The sequence below is a fragment of the Xyrauchen texanus genome, chromosome 47, assembly GCF_025860055.1.
Source record: "Xyrauchen texanus isolate HMW12.3.18 chromosome 47, RBS_HiC_50CHRs, whole genome shotgun sequence".
In the NCBI taxonomy this organism is placed as follows: Eukaryota; Metazoa; Chordata; class Actinopteri; order Cypriniformes; family Catostomidae; genus Xyrauchen; species Xyrauchen texanus.
This window is the reverse complement of record NC_068322.1, coordinates 13,274,876-13,293,706: the sequence shown is the minus strand read 5'-3', so window position 1 is coordinate 13,293,706 and position 18,831 is coordinate 13,274,876. Positions and strand designations below refer to the sequence as shown.

At 37.8% G+C, this 18,831-nt stretch overlaps 1 long non-coding RNA gene across 1 annotated transcript; it reads left to right on the top strand.

Moving 5' to 3' along the window:
* The first annotated feature begins 543 nt into the window (after positions 1-543).
* On the top strand, positions 544-18,080 carry LOC127639245 (uncharacterized). The gene is made up of 5 exons (XR_007969939.1): positions 544-1,195; positions 1,352-1,681; positions 6,072-6,201; positions 16,656-16,762; positions 17,843-18,080. It is a non-coding gene; the product is annotated as an uncharacterized LOC127639245 (long non-coding RNA).
* Positions 18,081-18,831: the final 751 nt, after the last annotated feature.

Genomic DNA, 18,831 nt, shown 5'->3' with positions numbered 1-18,831 from the left:
TAAATAATGTTTAGCAGGGTATATTCTGTGAAGGAGTTTAAAAGACACTTCTTTAACCTTATTTGTTAAGCGATAACAGAAATAAACGTTTGCAGGGTAAACTTCGACAGCGGTGAATTGGAGTGAATGGGAGACCACAGCAAATTTTATTTTCACTTACGCATTTGCTCCAATAGCAAAATAGCCAAATCCTCTATTACATTGTAATGACTTTCTAGAAGAGGAAAAACGAGAGCAGTGGATTAAGACAGTAAAATGAGAGAAGAAGCCAAATTTACAGTCACTCTCTCAGCAGATGTAACAGAAACCCCCTCGAAACTAAGGTAATTCGTTTTTAAACCGATTTCCAGGGTAACATTTCACAACGCATAATGTTATAAATGTACACTCAATATTTAAAAAATATATAAAATGATAAATAAGGCGGAAACGAGTCATCACAGTCGTGGAAAAATGTCTTTATATGAACGCTGATTGGCTAGAAACAAAAAACGTCACGTCCGTTAGCTTATTAAGTACGAGCGACAAACGTTTTGTGGCGACATTTTCGATTTGTTCGTTGGTGAGTCAGCAGTTAAAATTTTCGTCTTTTGTTCAGTAAGGTTTTTTATTACTTTTGGGTTATCAAAAACGCTTTCGTCGTTTGGTAATGGGTTTGGAAATTATGAACATGAAAGGAAACTATCAGAAGGACATTAAGAACACGCCTGAAAATAAGAAATGGTCCAAATCCAAGAGGAGAACATATCTGCGTCCAAATATGGGGAAAGCCTGTGTGCTAACACACAGTTGCGGGACAACACGACGGATCCGATCATCCAGGAGGTCTGCGCTGAGTCCGCACTGTGTCGACAGTGTTGCTGCTTGGAAGGACCACAATCGTTCTGTACCATCTGGTGCCATGGCACCGAGAAACACCACACAGTATTTAATGGACTTGGTGTACGCTGAGCGCCTGGATGTTTCAATTGAGGCATGTGATGTAAGCCCTGATTTCTCAAAGCAGAATCGTGTTTCATTTTATGAGACTATTTTCTCATGGTCAGACTCTGATTTCGACAGATCTTTGGAATTTCAACAGCGGGACTTCGAGAACGAATTCTTCAGGAATGAAATCTGACGTTGTTACCGAAACCTGACTTGATATCGTCGCAAGGAGACGACCGGGCAGCTGTGAGACCATAGACCGTAATATGTGCGTGTAAAATGCCAGTGCTTAGACTTTATTGTTATTGTGTTTGTTAATTTCTGGAAAATACGCTTTATTGAAGTCAAGGCGTTCAGCACAGTCTTTGAGTTGTTTGTTACGAGTTGACTATGGTTTCATTTGTCGGCTCTCCTTGTCTCACAGCATTGCGCAGACTCCATCTCAGGGAGGCAGGACGCTCTGCGTCACAGCTGCGCGTTGACGTGCCTGTGCCACGCCCCCAGCGCGGTCACTAGTACCACGTGACCAGCAGGTAAACCCGCCCCACTCTTTCAGGTGTACGTGGTGTAAGTGCAAGGTAACGTGCTTTCGCAATGTAATTTGTGAAAATATGCATGCACTGTTCTGCCATCGGTTGCATGTGTTTGAGAGACTTTTACAGGTTGCTGATCCTCCTTGGTGGCTCTCAGCCAGACTGTGCAACGCACTCAGCCTTGGGACAAAGCAGCATAGCTTCCTGGTCATCAGTGTTGGGTAATTTTACATACTGTGGTAAATGTATTAATGTGTGACTACAACAATGCACTCAAATGAGGAGTTAAAAGATATTCTGTGTTAGAATATTTGTAAGATCATGCCTTCTGAAGGATATTGATTGTATTGACTATTAAAACTTGTTATGTGTGACTTCCGTATGTCTTGTGTTATGCTTTTTGGGTGATTTTATGTGACTCTCTTTGCAGAAGTACATTACAAATGCAGTTCACACAACCGTTTCTTGAACACGCGTTAATGTTTTCTACAACTGTGGTCAAAGTTCTGGGTTAAAGAGGAATTTTCCACCTTTTGTATTTGGACCATACCATTATCTTAAATTAACTCACCTCATCCTTAAATACAATTTAATTGAATAAATGCATAAGAACAAGGGATAAATTAGTTAAAAAAAAAAAAAAACACGATAAGTGGAACCAATAAAAAAAAAAAAATCTCCGTGCATATTGTAAATGGGTGAGTAAAAGAAACAAGTCTTATAGACACTTTAAAATCCTGTGGAGTCAAATTTGCAGGCCATACATCACAGTATATAACTATTAAGATATATACTGTGTATCCAGTGTCCAAGGAAAGTTTAAATCCCTCTTAATGGTAGCACCACATTAGTTTCACATCCAATATTTTAGTTTTTTTTTTTTGGTAGTAAATGCTTATTTGTTATGAAATCAACATGGACTCCAGAATTACATTTCTATGAAATTGGTGTGCATTTTAAATAGGATTTTATAAATATTTTTCACTTCCAACCGTATTTTGTCAGTGACCCTAAAACAAATTAATTCTAAAGAGATTATCTTGTGACAAGTGAAAGGAAAATGAAACCAGGTGGCACCTAAACCACATGTGCCCAAGCTTTTTTTTTTTTTTTTTTTTTTTTCTACAAGGGGCCAAAATGCAAACTTTACTGAGTGATGTCGGCTGAACGTAAATGGTGCTGTATTGTAAAAGTTGCCCTGGTTCCACTCTGCACTTCAACGCACGTACAATGAGACCGCACGTAGTTCAATGTCCTTTTAAGTACACATTTACAAATCACATTTTCTACATTGCACAAGTTCTAGTTTTTGTAATGCAAAAATAAAAGTAGGAAATGTTAAATATAGAAGCGTAGAGCTGTTAATGGCATATTTCAACCCACCCCTCTTGGAATAAAGGGTATGATGTGCCAAACCAAAGATCAGCAGAATTGACTAACTGGCCCACTGGCCCTGGTTTGGACATCTACTAAAAGGTTGCAAATAGACGTACCCCAGCAACAGTAATGGCCAACAGGCACAACCCCAGTTTTTCATTTTACTTTATTTTTTTGTGTTACCAGATATTATAGTAGAAAATAAATACAAACTTGCATACAACATTTACATATGGAAAGACAAGTATCAGGTGTAAAATTCTAAAAGATGTCGGCACAAACAATATTTCAAGAAGCGCAGCTTTACAGTCTAGTGCTTTAGTGTTCTTTGAAGATAAAATGTTTAATGTAGCGTTGTTTGATTATTAAATGGTTGATCAAGTAATTTGCACATTTCATGCATTACAATTAACAAAGATCCTTGAAACCAAACAACTGTTCGGGTGAGAAGAAATGTGTGGTTTGAAAGAAAATGCTCTTAATATGGATGACGGCTATTTCCTAAAATGAAACTTGTTTTGAAATAAACCTAAATTAACCTTTCTTTGTGGATCTATTCACCTGCCACAGTCTGGGTTGGTGGCATTGTAGTATGCTAAGTATATAGTTGAAATGTTGCTGGGTGTTGATGTTACTGTGATTGCTATATTCACATTTTTAAATGACACCCTACTGTAAAGCATTATTGCTGAGATTATTTCCATCATAATGCACCATATCCCAAAGCCTTATTTCATAGTAAGCAGGTGAAAATTAACTTGCCAGTTGCTTCAGTTTACACAAATGATCTGCTTAGTCCCCAGTCTTCCCAACAGAGCACCTTTGAGAAGACATTGGAACAGATGTTGTGTAAGTGTGGAAAATCAGAGAGAAAAGCATCATGTTGGCAAGTCAGCATGGACCAAAATCTCCTAGTAATGTTTAAAACACCCCGTTGACTCCATGCTGACAAGAATTCAGGCTGTCCTGGCATTGGAAGGGTTGTATGGATAACATGGCTACACTGATAAATATGTAATAGTAGGAATTCTAAATAGGTCCACAAAGCAATTCAATAAGTGATATGTAAACACAAACTGTGGATCAGCAGTTCTGCTAATTGTCTCTCTTGGTATATGATTGTTTTGCACGCAGGAACACTTTGTTCCCTTCCTCACACTCAGCTCTGTGTTTTGGAACAGGGCGTTCTCAAAAACCCATGTGGACAACAGGTGCACGTTCTTGACTGACTGATTACCACCAGGCGGCGCTAAATAATCACGCAAGAGTAAGGCCCACACTAATGCTAGGTGGCGATGATACTTTTGCCACATTTAGATTGTAGTATGTGGCATGTGTTTGCGAGGAACCTGAAGCAATTTGGAGAACAGAGCAGGACAAACCTCTCAAATTACACAAGATGTCTAGGACATGCAAACACACACACACACTTTGTCCATGGACGGAATAAGACAAGGCAAGCCATGTTTCTTTATTGACCTCTCTTTGTTTTTGTCCCTCTATTCTTATTTTCAATATGCTTTCACTGTGATCTACTTAAACTCTCAGAATTACCGACTTTAATATGCACGTTCAGACTTAAAGTTGAAGGTTGTAATTTCCACGCCATTAGCGTAAACATACAGAATTGCAACAATAACCAGTTTTGACCAAACAGGTTTTCCAACCATTCCCCCATCTGCAATTAGTTAGGGAAAAAAAATGATAGTCCTGCCTTAAACTCACGCCATGACAATGTTGCTTTGTAAGGAAACACAAACAAACAAACAGAGCAACGTTTTGATTCCAAAGACAATCAAACTATGAAAAGCTAACTCGCAGTTATCTCTGCATTTTAAAGTTCCCCTAAAATGAAAATGCATAATATTTCTTTATTGTATAACTTTGTATAAATATAGGCTATTTTTTCAAACAATGAATGTGAATGGTGACTGAGGCTAACGTTCTTCCAAATATCTCCTTCAGTTGTTTCACAGAAAAAAGTAATTGGAACATTAAAATTGAGCAGCATCAGGGTGAGTAGCCTAAATGATGATAGAAACTTGGTTTTTGAGTGAACTAAACTTTTAAGCTTGGATAGGAGAAAGTATTTCTTAAAATTATTTAAAAATTACACACATCAGCATAAAGTTTCAACATGTCTATCGCGATGGGAGAAAGGTGGTCTGTTTGCCAAGAGTAATAGATGAGACGACTCATCCCAGCCCACTGTGTGCTGTCAAATAGATGAGGGCAGAATACAAGGCCTGTGCATTATGATTGATTTAAGGCCCTCTACCTAGGCCACGCTTCTAGTCTATTGATTGGTTACCACACTGGCCTTGTAGGAGGGCCTGGCCCTCGGTCATCCATCATACCGTTTTTTCCCATTAGACAGACAAGCAAAGTTACAAGCATAAGCTCTGATTTAAAGGCCTTGTTTATCCACTTAGAAAATATATAATCTGACTTTATCAGAAAATTGTGATCTGTATGCTTAATGCATGTGTGATAAGGTAGGTAAGGCATGCAGGACTTCATGAGGTTTAAGGCTAAATTTAAAAACATGATCACATGGGAAGTCTGCATGTTGTTTTGGAGAGTTCCAGTGCCCTAGGATCGGACACAATATGCAGAATCACTGACAAGCAGCATCTCCTATCAGACATTTTTGCATCAGCTCCAGTGTGTTTACATTCCCTTGTGGCATGACCGGAAGTGCATTGTATCAGCAGCGTTCGCATACTGCACTGAAACCAGGAAGTAATCACGCTAGCATAATCAGTGACTAGCACGTTTCGTGGGTTGTATTTTTTCCCTAATGTTGAATTTTTACTCCACCAATGGAGTTACCATGTGCCCATATGCCCAACAGCAGTGGCCACAGGGGGCAGTGTTTAGAATTTTGGTGAGCACAGACCGATTTTAGCTAAAGAGAAGTCAACCTACTGTTTCTGTTTACTATTTCACTGTGAGGTCTGTCTGAATTTAACGGGATAGTTCATCCAAAAATAGCATCCTAGCATTCTGTCTAAGATCTCCTTTTGTGTTTGTGTCGGTAAAAAGTCACATGGGTTTGATGACAGAATTTAAAATAGGCTTCCATTGTTTTTTAACTTAAATCCCTTTCCTTTTCATAAAACTAATGGGGTTATAAACATGAGCCTATTGAATCAGAAATGCTTAATCACACAGTTTTGTTGTCTGTTTTTAGATTAGTTTATTTGAAGTTCAGCGTGACCTTGTTTTCTCCAGGTTATAGCTGTTTGGCAGATGTATGGGAGAGAGCATTGAAAAGGATTTGAGAGTCAGCAGTCACATCCTGGATGACTTGACACAGCCTTCCACCCTGGGGCCAAACACCAGTCAGTAAAAGAAGATAATGGTATGTCCCCTTAGACATTATTTTGCAAAACAAGTGTCTTTAAAACAAAAATGAAATAAAATCTGAAAACCTGGTACAGGAGCTTTTGCTAAATAATCACTAATATGCATAAAAACATGGATGTCTTTAGAAAGAGAAAAACTGATCCTGCTCTGACCTTCACAGAGATGGGAAGAGACAGGTGCCTGTGGTGTTGTGGTTGGACACACCCATGGACTGGACTCTGTTCTACTAAAAGAAAAGGTCACAGAAATGTCATGCAGTCATGTTCTTATAAATTTGATAAAAGCAAACCTGCTGTTCAATTTCTTCCTGCTCTACTGTTCGACAACAATAATAAGTCCAGTCAGAGTTTAACAATCAGTGTTGGTGTCCAAGTCTACACAAAGCATTTTGGAGCGATTTAACTTGAAATAGGGTGTTTAACAAGAAAATGTTTTTGGATGTGACTTGATTTATTTTTTGATAAGGAATTGATTGGACCTTGAAAAGTTGTCAAGAGAGCAAGGACCGAAAATAAGATAGTTTGGTGGTGTCAGGCAAAAAGGAAAAAGGCTTGTTTCAAGCTCAAATTACAAAGACAAATCTTTTTCTTTCCTTTGGAATAATACGCAATTATGAACCTTGTACAGTAAGACCAGTTCTCCATAATTGAAAATTGAATTAAATTTGAATTGGTTCATTTATATGTATTATATATATATATATATATATATATATATATATATATATACACTCACCTAAAGGATTATTAGGAACACCATACTAATACTGTGTTTGACCCCCTTTCACCTTCAGAACTGCCTTAATTCTACGTGGCATTGATTCAACAAGGTGCTGAAAGCATTCTTTAGAAATGTTGGCCCATATTGATAGGATAGCATCTTGCAGTTGATGGAGATTTGTGGGATGCACATCCAGGGCACGAAGCTCCCGTTCCACCACATCCCAAAGATGCTCATTTTAGTACAGTGAACTCATTGTCATGTTCAAGAAACCAATTTGAAATGATTCGAGCTTTGTGACATGGTGCATTATCCTGCTGGAAGTAGCCATCAGAGGATGGGTACATGGTGGCCATAAAGGGATGGACATGGTCAGAAACAATGCTCAGGTAGGCCGTGGCATTTAAACGATGCCCAATTGGCACTAAGGGGCCTAAAGTGTGCCAAGAAAACATCCCCCACACCATTACACCACCACCACCAGCCTGCACAGTGGTAACAAGGCATGATGGATCCATGTTCTCATTCTGTTTACGCCAAATTCTGACTACCATCTGAATGTCTCAACAGAAATTGAGACTCATCAGACCAGGCAACATTTTTCCAGTCTTCAACTGTCCAATTTTGGTGAGCTCTTGCAAATTGTAGCCTCTTTTTCCTATTTGTAGTGGAGATGAGTGGTACCCGGTGGGGTCTTCTGCTGTTGTAGCCCATCCGCCTCAAGGTTGTGCATGTTGTGACTTCACAAATGCTTTGCTGCATACCTCGGTTGTAACGAGTGGTTATTTCAGTCAAAGTTGCTCTTCTATCAGCTTGAATCAGTCGGCCCATTCTCCTCTGACCTCTAGCATCAACAAGGCATTTTCACCCACAGGATCGCCGCATACTGGATGTTTTTCCCTTTTCACACCATTCTTTGTAAACCCTAGAAATGGTTGTGCGTGAAAATCCCAGTAACTGAGCAGATTGTGAAATACTCAGACCGGCCCGCCTGGCACCAACAACCATGTCATGCTCAAAATTGCTTAAATCACCTTTCTTTCCCATTCTGACATTCAGTTTGGAGTTCAGGAGATTGTCTTGACCAGGACCACACCCCTAAATGCATTGAAGCAACTGCCATGTGATTGGTTGATTAGATAATTGCATTAATGAGAAATTGAACAGATGTTCCTAATAATCCTTTAGGTGAGTGTATATATGGTATCATTTACTCACCCTCATGACGTTCCATCCAAAGTGACTTTCTTTCTTCAGCGGAACACAAAAGGAGGAATTTGAAAGAATTCAATGGCTGTTGATTTTGACTTATTTTAAAACTTAAAAGGGGCCCAAAAGTGTCATAGAAGTAGTCCATACAACTTGTGCATATTTAAATACATATTTAATTTAAAAACAACCTGAAGTTTAAGTTATTATACAGTAACAATCTTGACTTCTGTAATAGCAGATCACTTCCAGTGCATAAGAAAAGGTTGTTCATGTGTTCACATGAGAATCTGTGCTGTTTTCGCTTGGAAAAACAGTCATTGTGAGCAATATTTGGATGACCATTGAAATCAGGCATATTTTATGTGACAGGTGCAGTTGTCTTTGAAATATAGCTGTTTTCCCTTATGTGAGCTTACGGAAGGCAACCGGGTATGTCAAGAGCAGTGGTGATTTTTCCAAGGAGGCAAAGGAGGCAGTGCCTCCTCAAAAAAAAAAAAGTGTACATAAATAAAACAAATAGAATATTACGAAGTGTGAGCTCAAATAATGTGTATAGCAGTCATCTATCTAAAATCACTCTGTCAATGAGCGAAACAAGCGGATCAAGTTTCAGAGGGAGGCAGCATCTCTCAAGCCTCCCTTCAACTCATTGCAATACAGCAAAAAGTCATGTGAGGGGAGACATTGAGTCTAATCAGGGCTGATTCATTAAATACGCTGTCAGTCAATCAATGCAATAATGCCCGACATTCATACTCTCGTCCTCACAGCAGGTCTCTGCAGATCGCTATGAAAGGGTTGAAGCGGTGTCCGTGTCAGTAGAAACTATTTGCACAGTAAACGACTAACCGACATGGACGAGCACTTTTTGTCACGTCCAAATCAAAATGAACTTGAAATGACTTGAAACATGAAATGGTGAGCTGCGTGAGCGCTTGCTCTTAAATATGGCAGCTCGTAAATAAGTATTTTATTCCTATTTACAGTGTAAGTTAAAAGGTATTTCATATACCTTCCTGTACAGAAATCTGATATGGCAATTAATATGTATATAAAACTATAGTAAATTTTGTTTGGGCATATATGCACATATAGCCTATTCAAATGAGATGATAATAAAATATATGATTTAAGGAAAATAAATGTAACATATAGGACAACAGGTGTTTTTAGTATTTTGTTAATATGTTGTTGCATTTATGAGCAAGTATGCAACTTTTTTATATCATGTATTGTTATGTAGGCCAATTTTTTTTTTTATATCATATGTTGTTCAATCAGAATTTAGATTTGTATGGGTTTAACCTGAAAGCTATCTGAATGTCAAATGGAATTGAAATGGGAATTTCCATTGGACTGAGATGGTTCTTTTTACATGTGTTCAGGGTCTGTGGTGCCCTCTACTCCAAGATCCCTTAAAAAAACACAGTTGTAAGATGACAAATTTGAGACTTGTATCAGCTGGAAAACTGATATCTAGTTGAACTGAATATTTGGCCTTGACCCATTTGAGGCCCTAAATCTCAATCGCTGTGGCCATTTTAATGAATTTTTGTACCGGAAATAGGCCACGGGTGTGGGGAGCAGGGGCGTTGACGTGAGCAGGCGCTCCTCCGGGAGCATCTTTACCCTTCAACCTTACCTCATTAGTCTAACTGGGCAGTTGCAGAGCTGTTGTGTCACATCTATTTCGGTCCACCTAAAGTCCAAAGTGCCCCCTCAACTTATCTTCCTGTTTTCACCATTCCCCCCTCGCCACCCAAGAGAATAAATGGAAAAGATGTGATTGGCCCCTGCCACATCGTCATCAGGAAGACAAGTTGGCAAGGAAGAATCGGACACTGATGTGGCTGGCTAACTATGTCAAGGACGCTAGAACCAAACCTGGTACAAATCACCTATGAGAGACATGAGAGATGATCTGACCCACATAACAGCTACTTGCATATGCAGTCCTGTTCTTCAGTCTTCTGACTCCCTTCAAATTAATGTATTTATTAGTTGGGGTTCAAAAGTCTGGGTTCACATTGGAAATCTAGAGTTCAAAATCTAATTTAAACCTGGAAATAAGGTTTTGGACAAATAAACATTATGATGTAAAGTGAATAAGAAATCTTGAAGATAGGGGGCCTGGGTAGCTCGGCGAGTATTGACACTGACTACCAACCCTGGAGTCACGAGTTCGAATCCAGGGTGTGCTGAGTGACTCCAGCCAGGTCTCCTAAGCAACCAAATTGGTCGTTATTAAATGGTTCTTGCTCTCAATGAGCCTCCACATGTTGTGAGTGTTCACGGTGTCATGCACAACGAGCCATGTGATAAGATGCGCAGATTGACTGTCTCAGAATGTGGAGGCAACTGAGACTTGTCCTCCGCCACCAGGATTGAGGTGTGACCGCGCCACCACGATAACCTAGTAAATAGTGGAAATTGGGCATTCCAAAATTGGGGAGAAAAGGGGACTAAAAATAAATAAATAAATCTTGTCACTAATCAAATACATAAATTAGTGAGATTGAACATGCTATATGATATTTTGTTTGTACAAAAGGTGAGATTTCTTTGCTTCCCTTTGAAGCACACAAGATGCTTTTTGGAAAATTATCAAATCATGCTGTATACTGTAACATGGACCATCAGGTGTTGCACAAACTTGTGCAGTCTGTGCCAGCTTGAGTGCATGTTGTCATAGAATTTCAATGTTTGCTGAAGCCAACATGATCACACAGGAAGTCAGTATGTCTTCAGAATGTTCCAGTACACTGATGTTGGCCTCATTATGTTAAGTTACTGACAAGTGCCATCTCCCATTAGATACTGTATTATTGCATTGGTTCGAGTGTATTCAACTACTCCTGTGATGCGACAGATTGACAGTGTTCCATCAGCAACGTGGGAGACCTGGGTTCTCGTCCTGTGTTGAAACTAGGAAGTGATCACATTTGCATAAACAGTGACAAGTACAATTTGGAGGTTCCATTTTTCCCCTAAGAATTCATTTTTACTCCACTGACTAGTTTTAGGGGTAGAGTTTGGGAGTATTTCTGCACCATTAGTACCACCAAATGGAACAGCAAAAATTTACATTGTTTTCAAAACAGCTTTCAGAATTCGCCACCCGTCCTCATTTAAAAAACAACAGATAGTCCCACCCCCAACTTGAAACACACAGGTCTCTCAAAACAAAGGAATTTTCATAGCACCACAGAGAGAGAGTGTTTGCAGTTTTCAAGAAAATTAAGCAGAGATAGGAGAAAGTATTTTAATAAGCTGAAAAGTTACACTCTTCAGCTTTAATTACATTCCTCTTCACTGTGTTACATAATTTACATCTAAAAACAACTTGCTTGTGGTGCTCCTTTGTGGGCATGTCTTCTGGGAACTTGAGCTCACATGTGCCCTTACGTTTAAAAACACTTCCCACTTCGCCCACTGGAGGCAGTGCTTTAAGTTTCGGTAATTACAGTCAATGTCCCTTTCGGCGACCATCTTTGGAATGCTCCCAGGCTGGCTGGGCATCTATTTTCAATTTAAACAAGCGGTATAAAAGTACAGCTCCTATCTACTTGACTGGGGTAGACTGAAATCTGTAAAATGGTTGGTCAAGATTGTGATCAAAGAACATATTTAAAATCAGAAGTAAAATCTGACAACAATAGTATCATAAATGTGCTTTTTTTTTTAATTTTAGCTCCGATCACGAGATTTTTTTCAGGGTGTTTCAGCTAATGTCCATATCTGAAAGCTGATTTGCTCTTTTACAAGTTGGCCGTTCCAAATTCTCCCATCCATTTTATTAATAGAGGCTGGTCTCTACTAAAATGTCTCTGGTACAGTGCGAGTTCAGCTTAAGAAAAGTCAACCTACTGTTGAATTCAGTGTGAGATCAGTCTTTTTAAGCAATTAACAAATATGTAATATTCAATAAATATTGTTTAAAAACAACACGTAACAGTAGCTGACACACTGAACTGCATAACAACGACAGTGCAGGTTGGACATTTTTTTTATATTAACTGACAGAGCTTGTTAAAGTCACGCAAAAAGATCACAGATAGTTTACACAATTGCTAACACTTTTGGAACACATTTAGTAATTTGCAATTAAGTATTTGACCTATAATATTTTGTTCTTTATTCCCAACATGTTTACTTATTTAAAAATAATTCTATACCCCAAAAATATCCACTTTCAAAATATCAGTTTTTCTTAGATTAGCAAAAATGCAACGATGGCATAATTATTTATTCACACAATGTAGACTATTCAGTAAATCATGTAACTATTCCAAATGATTTTCAGCTTCTTTCTGTTCTGTCATTTTATAATGTCTTTGTTGAATGATATTCATGGCATATTAAATATACAATGGCTATTTTTTGTTATTTTGATTAGGACAGCAATTAAATCTCTATCAATGGGCCTTAAAGTCACATTTCTTAACTGTTCAGGTATTCTCCCGTACCGCTTGTAAAAATGTTATTTTCATATACTTTATAGTGATGAATTGTGTTGTGAGTTTAGAACTTTCACTTACTGTCTAGAAAAACTGTGGTGAAATTTTGCAATGCCTATAATCCCCAGCATTGTTGTAAAATTTCTTTCTTTTCTTTTTTCCCCCCTCAAAATTCATCCCAAAATAATAATAATAATAATAATAACCAGTGGCTTCCTGAAATCACTTTCAAGGAGGATTTTGAATCCTACTGTATATATTTTCATTGTCAAAAGACCTTTGTAAAATGATGTATAAAACATTTTCCTTGAGGTTTTTTTTTTTTTTTTGCGTTCTGGATTTTTGCACACCTATTTAAATGCTCAAAAACCTCACAACACACTCCTTGATTTGTCCTTGTGTTGTGTAGCCTGCTCCATGCCTGGTATGTGCATGTTATCTGATCACTTTAAGCTATTTTGACAGTTGAAAGTACACAGACAAGTGTCCTACTGTTTAGAGATTCATCGTTCTCTTGATAAGATCAGAAGCTCAGAACTCCAGAGATCTTTTAACTTTTTTCTTTAGAATATGCTGTGTAGTGACATTTGATAAAAAAAGGTGCATTGAACTGAGATAACCCTCTTCAAATCTGTAAATGCAAAGATCCAATACAGAGAATGACATGTGCAAAGAGCAAATAGGACAGAGATGTGTAAAGACAGTTCTGTTTGCCTTCGAACAAACACTGTTTTGTTTGCAATTCTGTTGGTAAGTGTTTGAAGAGAGCATCACCGTGTGCTGGGCTTCTCTGTCTCAGGGGAGAGAGGATAAGATCTGACATTGGTTCTTCATTTCAAACAGAAATAGAGGTGAATATCAGATCCCTGCAGAGAACATTTACTGCTACCAGAGTTTGCTGTCAAAGCCCAACTTGAATACATGAGTGACTTTCAGAGGCTTAGCCTTGAATGCAATTCTAGTGTAGACTTAAACGGATAGTTTACCCCATAATGAAAAATCTGGCATTATTTATTTAGCCTCATGTGATTCCTAATTTGTTTAACTTTTTCTTCACTGAAACAACAAAGGAAAAGTTTAGCAGAAAGTTATTGCACTTTTCCACTGCCTGTTACGGTTTGACTCGCCTCAACTCTACTCGCTTTACTTTTCTGAGCCCCTCAACGTGGGTGAGATTATAGGATGATCGTCATAGTTGTGCTGCCTCTACTGCCGTGACATCTTAAACACGACACAAACTGACCAAAACAATAACACGACCGCTAGCTGTTAGCTGCTAGCTCATTGTGCTGCATAAAGCAGTTGTTGCAAGGTGGTTTTACATAAGTGTAACAGTTAAATTGGCCTGGTTGTTTTAGAAGCAAGATTCCAGTAGCTGGTTAACTAAATAAAGTGAATCTTTCAAGCAGAGTATAGAGTTAATGTAACAAAATGTACCATCCTCCTACGAGTCCAGGGCACTCTCCCTCCCATTGCTCGCCGGTTTAGATAGGGTCCATTTGGTCAAACCACTTCCACTTTTCCTTAATGGTTCTGTTGTCACTTAAGTTTTTTTACTTTTCCCTACACTGTTGGTAGGTCCGGTGGTAGCTGTGTGCGGCCAACAGCTGCGACGCATCCTGAGAGACTTTTTTGTTTCGCTCATCGCTAACGAGTGGACCATCTGCACCTCGTTTATTGACCACGGCGTGGTTTTGCGCACAGCGCATACTTTTTTCACAATTTGAAAGTCGTGTGAACAAATGATATTGTTATCGTTGTTGCTAACTTCAAAACTAGTGGGTTGATGTCGCGTGTCAGATATCCAGTGACGCTTTTAGTGACTATTCTCCCTGACCAATCAGTGATCTGTAGGATTTTTACGTCACATTTTAATCTACATAAAAATAGCCTATGCAACTATTTTGCACTATATTCCAGCACTTTTGAAGCTACATGATAGATTTGTGTGAGAAATGACTGAAATGTATTTATTACTCACTAAAAATCTTGCCGTGAATATAGTGCTTGACAGGCTTGGTAGCAATTCAACTGTATTGTATGGAAATTAGTGTTTTGGACATGATATAAATAAATACTTTTGTATTACAAGTCTTAAAAGACATAAAGAGCGACTAAACGATGAAGAATTTTCATGGTTGATGATAATGTTTTGGGTAAGGGGGTGTTTTAGGATATTTTTGTGTAGTTCTGTGAAGGTGTGTTTGGTTTGTACTTTGTAGGCCTGACATTGTGTGTGTGTTTATATGCACTTTAAAAGTTTGATTTCAGTCAGACTAAAGCAATAACTCATATTTTTTAAATTTCATGTAAACACGTTGGTCCGACTGAAATCGTACCTGTCCGTTTTTTGTTGTTTTATTAATCAAACGAACAGACCTAGATAATGTGATTGTGGCTCAGCTTTGTCCAGCATGTAATCAAATGATGATGTGCCTCTAATTATGATTCTTTTATCTGTATTCTGCTCACTAATCCCACCTATCTATCTGCCATTGTAAAACGAATATCATATCTTTGCAGTAGCATAAAATATATTTCTTTAAAACAAGTATAAAACCTTTTTCATGATCTTACGAGGACTATTTTCACTTATTCCATCATAAAATACAATCAAAGACCATACTATGGCCAAAGTTAGGATGCTAGTGGTAGCATTAGCGTCATGAATGTAAAATGACAAATTACACTTTATCTATTGCATCTATCTTTCAGTTATCATTGAGTGGTTATAACAGCTTCTTTTACTGATCTCATGTGGATTTCAATCATTAAATGATGCAGAAAGCATGATATATGAATATTCTGCCTGAAGCGAATGACAAGTACAGATACAGAGCTGTTCAAATACTGTCTACAAACAACAAACCATCTATTAATTCACAACATCTTCCCTCAGTCTAAATGGTATTATTACCTGAATGGTGAACCTGCAGCAAACCTTTGGTGACAATGAATAGTTTGCTGCTAAGCTCATTTGCATATAAACATTCATGAAATTAAATTAGTTTGCGGCAATTTTGAAAAATCAAAAATCAAAAGTAAGAAAACAAATGGCTCAAAATGTTTTTTTTATTTTTTATTTTATTAATAGAAGAGCAACATCTGTATGCAGATGCCACTTGGTTTAATGCAGGGACATTCTTACATTTTTAAGTGTGACTTTAGTTCCCAAAAGTGTCTAAGCACTTTTTGGTTCCAGTGTAAGTCTGTTACATAGGTCCGACAATTCCTGTTTGTTCATATGATGTATCTTAGGCTTTATTCTCTCTGTCATTTTAACACAAAGGTGGAATAAACAACTGGGAGACAAATTGCTAAGCCGGAAATAGTGTATTATATACATAATTCTTTAATTAGCCAAAAATATGAAGGTGGGTGTGGAGGAGTGAATTACATAATTGCCAAAATAGTGAAGTTCTCCCGCCTTGGGCTAGTTGTCAGACATTTAAGCCCATGACTTCATGTACTATCTCTCAGAGAAATTGCCATTATGTAACACTGAAAACCAAGACACTTTTTTCATACAAACATTCATCATCAATCCAATCAGAGTGAGAAGCCAGATTTCTCTCACTCTCTGCTCTGCAGCAGAACTCTCCAGTCTCCAACATGCGCACACACACTTGCACGAACACTGCCATGTCTACCGTTCCTTTTGTGGAAGCAAATAAACAACGGCACTCTTCTGAGATTTGTCCCATCACACTCTTGTAGGAGTTTCCATCAGACAGAATGAGAGAGTGATGCTGCTGTGGAAGATCTAAAAAAAAAAGTATGTTTGAGTGCCGAGTGTTGTTCACGTCAGCCCAGGTGACTCTCAGTAATCTGTGTTCATGACTTGGTAATTTGGAACATGCAAGAGTCATGAAATGAATGCAGGGCAGTTTCTAGATTGGGTATACTTTTTAGTGTTAGGAAGGGAGATGTTACTTTAATTATTCATTTTGGCATGCACGGTTTGTGCTACAGACATGATTAACACCTCACATCATGTGGTTTGTTGAGGAGAGATGTGGTATTACTTTTCTAACCTATCTGTCTTATGATTCTCACCTAGCGAACGATGAAAGGGATGAAGGATCTTACATTGAAGGAAAGACCTGAGCCATATCTAGAGACCAGAATATCATAGAGACTTCGACATATGAGCTTTTCACTTAGCTGGTAAGTAACCACCTAGCAACAACCAATAACACCCTAGCAACCACACATCAATCTTGTGTGGTTTTTCACAGGCAAGCACATTTGCATTTTTTTCATGAAATTCAAAAATCTAATTGTCTTCTGCCACCACTGATGAGCTTAAAGACCTACTATTGAAAATTCTAGAACAGAAGGTTGTTTTTCTTTATTTTGTTTTCAATATTATTTTCAAAAGTGAGGTAGTGTCATGGAACTTCTTTTGTTCTTTCTTAAGGATGTATAGTTGTTGCATTTCTCATTTGTAGGTTGCTTTGGATAAAGGCATCTGCTAAATAAATAAACACATAAATATATGTAAATATACAACATAAATGGTCATTTTATTGATTTGCTAATAATGAGATTCAAGAAAAAAGATGTCAGGGTTTTAGAATAGACAAACTGGCAGTGTCAAATGGAAAATAAAGCAAAAATAGCTCTAACACAGACTTCTAAGTCTCTGTATTCAGTGTAATTCATATCTCATTAGAGAAGTCAGCCTCGTTAACTTCCACATAATTACCCAGTGCTGCAGCTCAGGCCCCGCTACACACCACGCTTTCAGACCGAAGTCGGTGAAAATGAAGGTTCCGATCTCGCAGCTGATTACTCATTCTTGAGCTCCTACTATTATTAATTCTAGCTCTTACAGGAACAGTTTGCCCAAAAATGAAAATTCTGTCATCATTCATTCACTCATGTTATTCCAAACTCCTATGACTTTCTTCTGTGGAATAGAAAAGGAGATGTTTGGCCAAATATTAGTTTCAATCTCCATTCACGTTTCATTGCAACTTGTAGGGAAGAGAGAAAGTCATACAGGTCTTGAACAAGATAAGGAGTTAATGATAACAGAATTTTCATTTTTGTAAGAACTATCCCTTTTTTCTGATGCATATCAGCTCTAATGTGATCTGTACAGTGCCCTTGTCAACTGGGAAACGTATAAAGCGACAGTCATTCGTCAAACAATGAAATATAAATGTATGTGTTTTCATGACCTTCTACCGGTCTTGGTTATGTGCATAAGTCTTTTTATTTTTTTTTTGTCTCTCCCTACAGTTCTTTCCATTCGGGGACATTGCAGAGCCTTGGGAACAGTTTCCATAGCGACTTCAACTACAGACAAGCAGAGTGTGCTGAGACAGGGATGTGAACACACTTTCACTCTCGTCTCATGTGGAGCACTGGCCTGCCTTTTTCCTCTCTTCGCATTTGTAAAATGAGCTGCTTTTTTTAGTTTCTGTTTTTTTTTCTTTTTTTTTTCAGGATGCTGGTTGCAAAATGAATTAAATAATACTACAATAAAAAGACTTCTGTTTTTCATTTAACCATTTTAGTGCCTTTTAAGATGTCTAAAATGGCATATGTTAAGCCTGTAAGCCACACATATTAAAGGAATAGTTCACCCATAAATTTAAGTTCTGTCATCATTTACTCATCCTTATGTAGTTCCAAACCCAAGTGACTAAATTTCAGTTTGACAGTTTTTCAGTTTCACACCAAAACCTATCATATGGCTTCAAAAGACTTGGAATGTGACACACAAGTCGCATGTCAGATGGGTTTGGAATTATATGACGGTGAGTGAATGATGAGAGAATTTTCATTGTTTGGGTATACTATACCTTTAAAATGGAAAGAAAATTATAGTCTGATAAATATGATTGATATACAGCACATAGAATTTTAAATAATCAAATTAATTAAATAGACATGTCAGCATGATTAACATTATATATAACGGTTTTCTTGGATTACAGTATTAGAGTTGAAGTTTAATGAATTCTTCCTAAATCATTCTGTATCACATATGTATGTACAGTTTATACCTCTCCTCTTTACACCTTTCACTTCTAATATCTAGGGTTATTCTCTTAATATCAAAGTAATATTTCAAGTTGTTTTCTATATCAGCAGTTTTCTCCTTGAAACTGAATGCTGAAGGTCTGCACAGCAAAGGAAGGTTAGGTTTTGAAAACCAGTGGAAATAAGTTTAAACTTGTTGATCTTTGCCGTATTAGAAGCTGACAATTAATACAATTTATGTC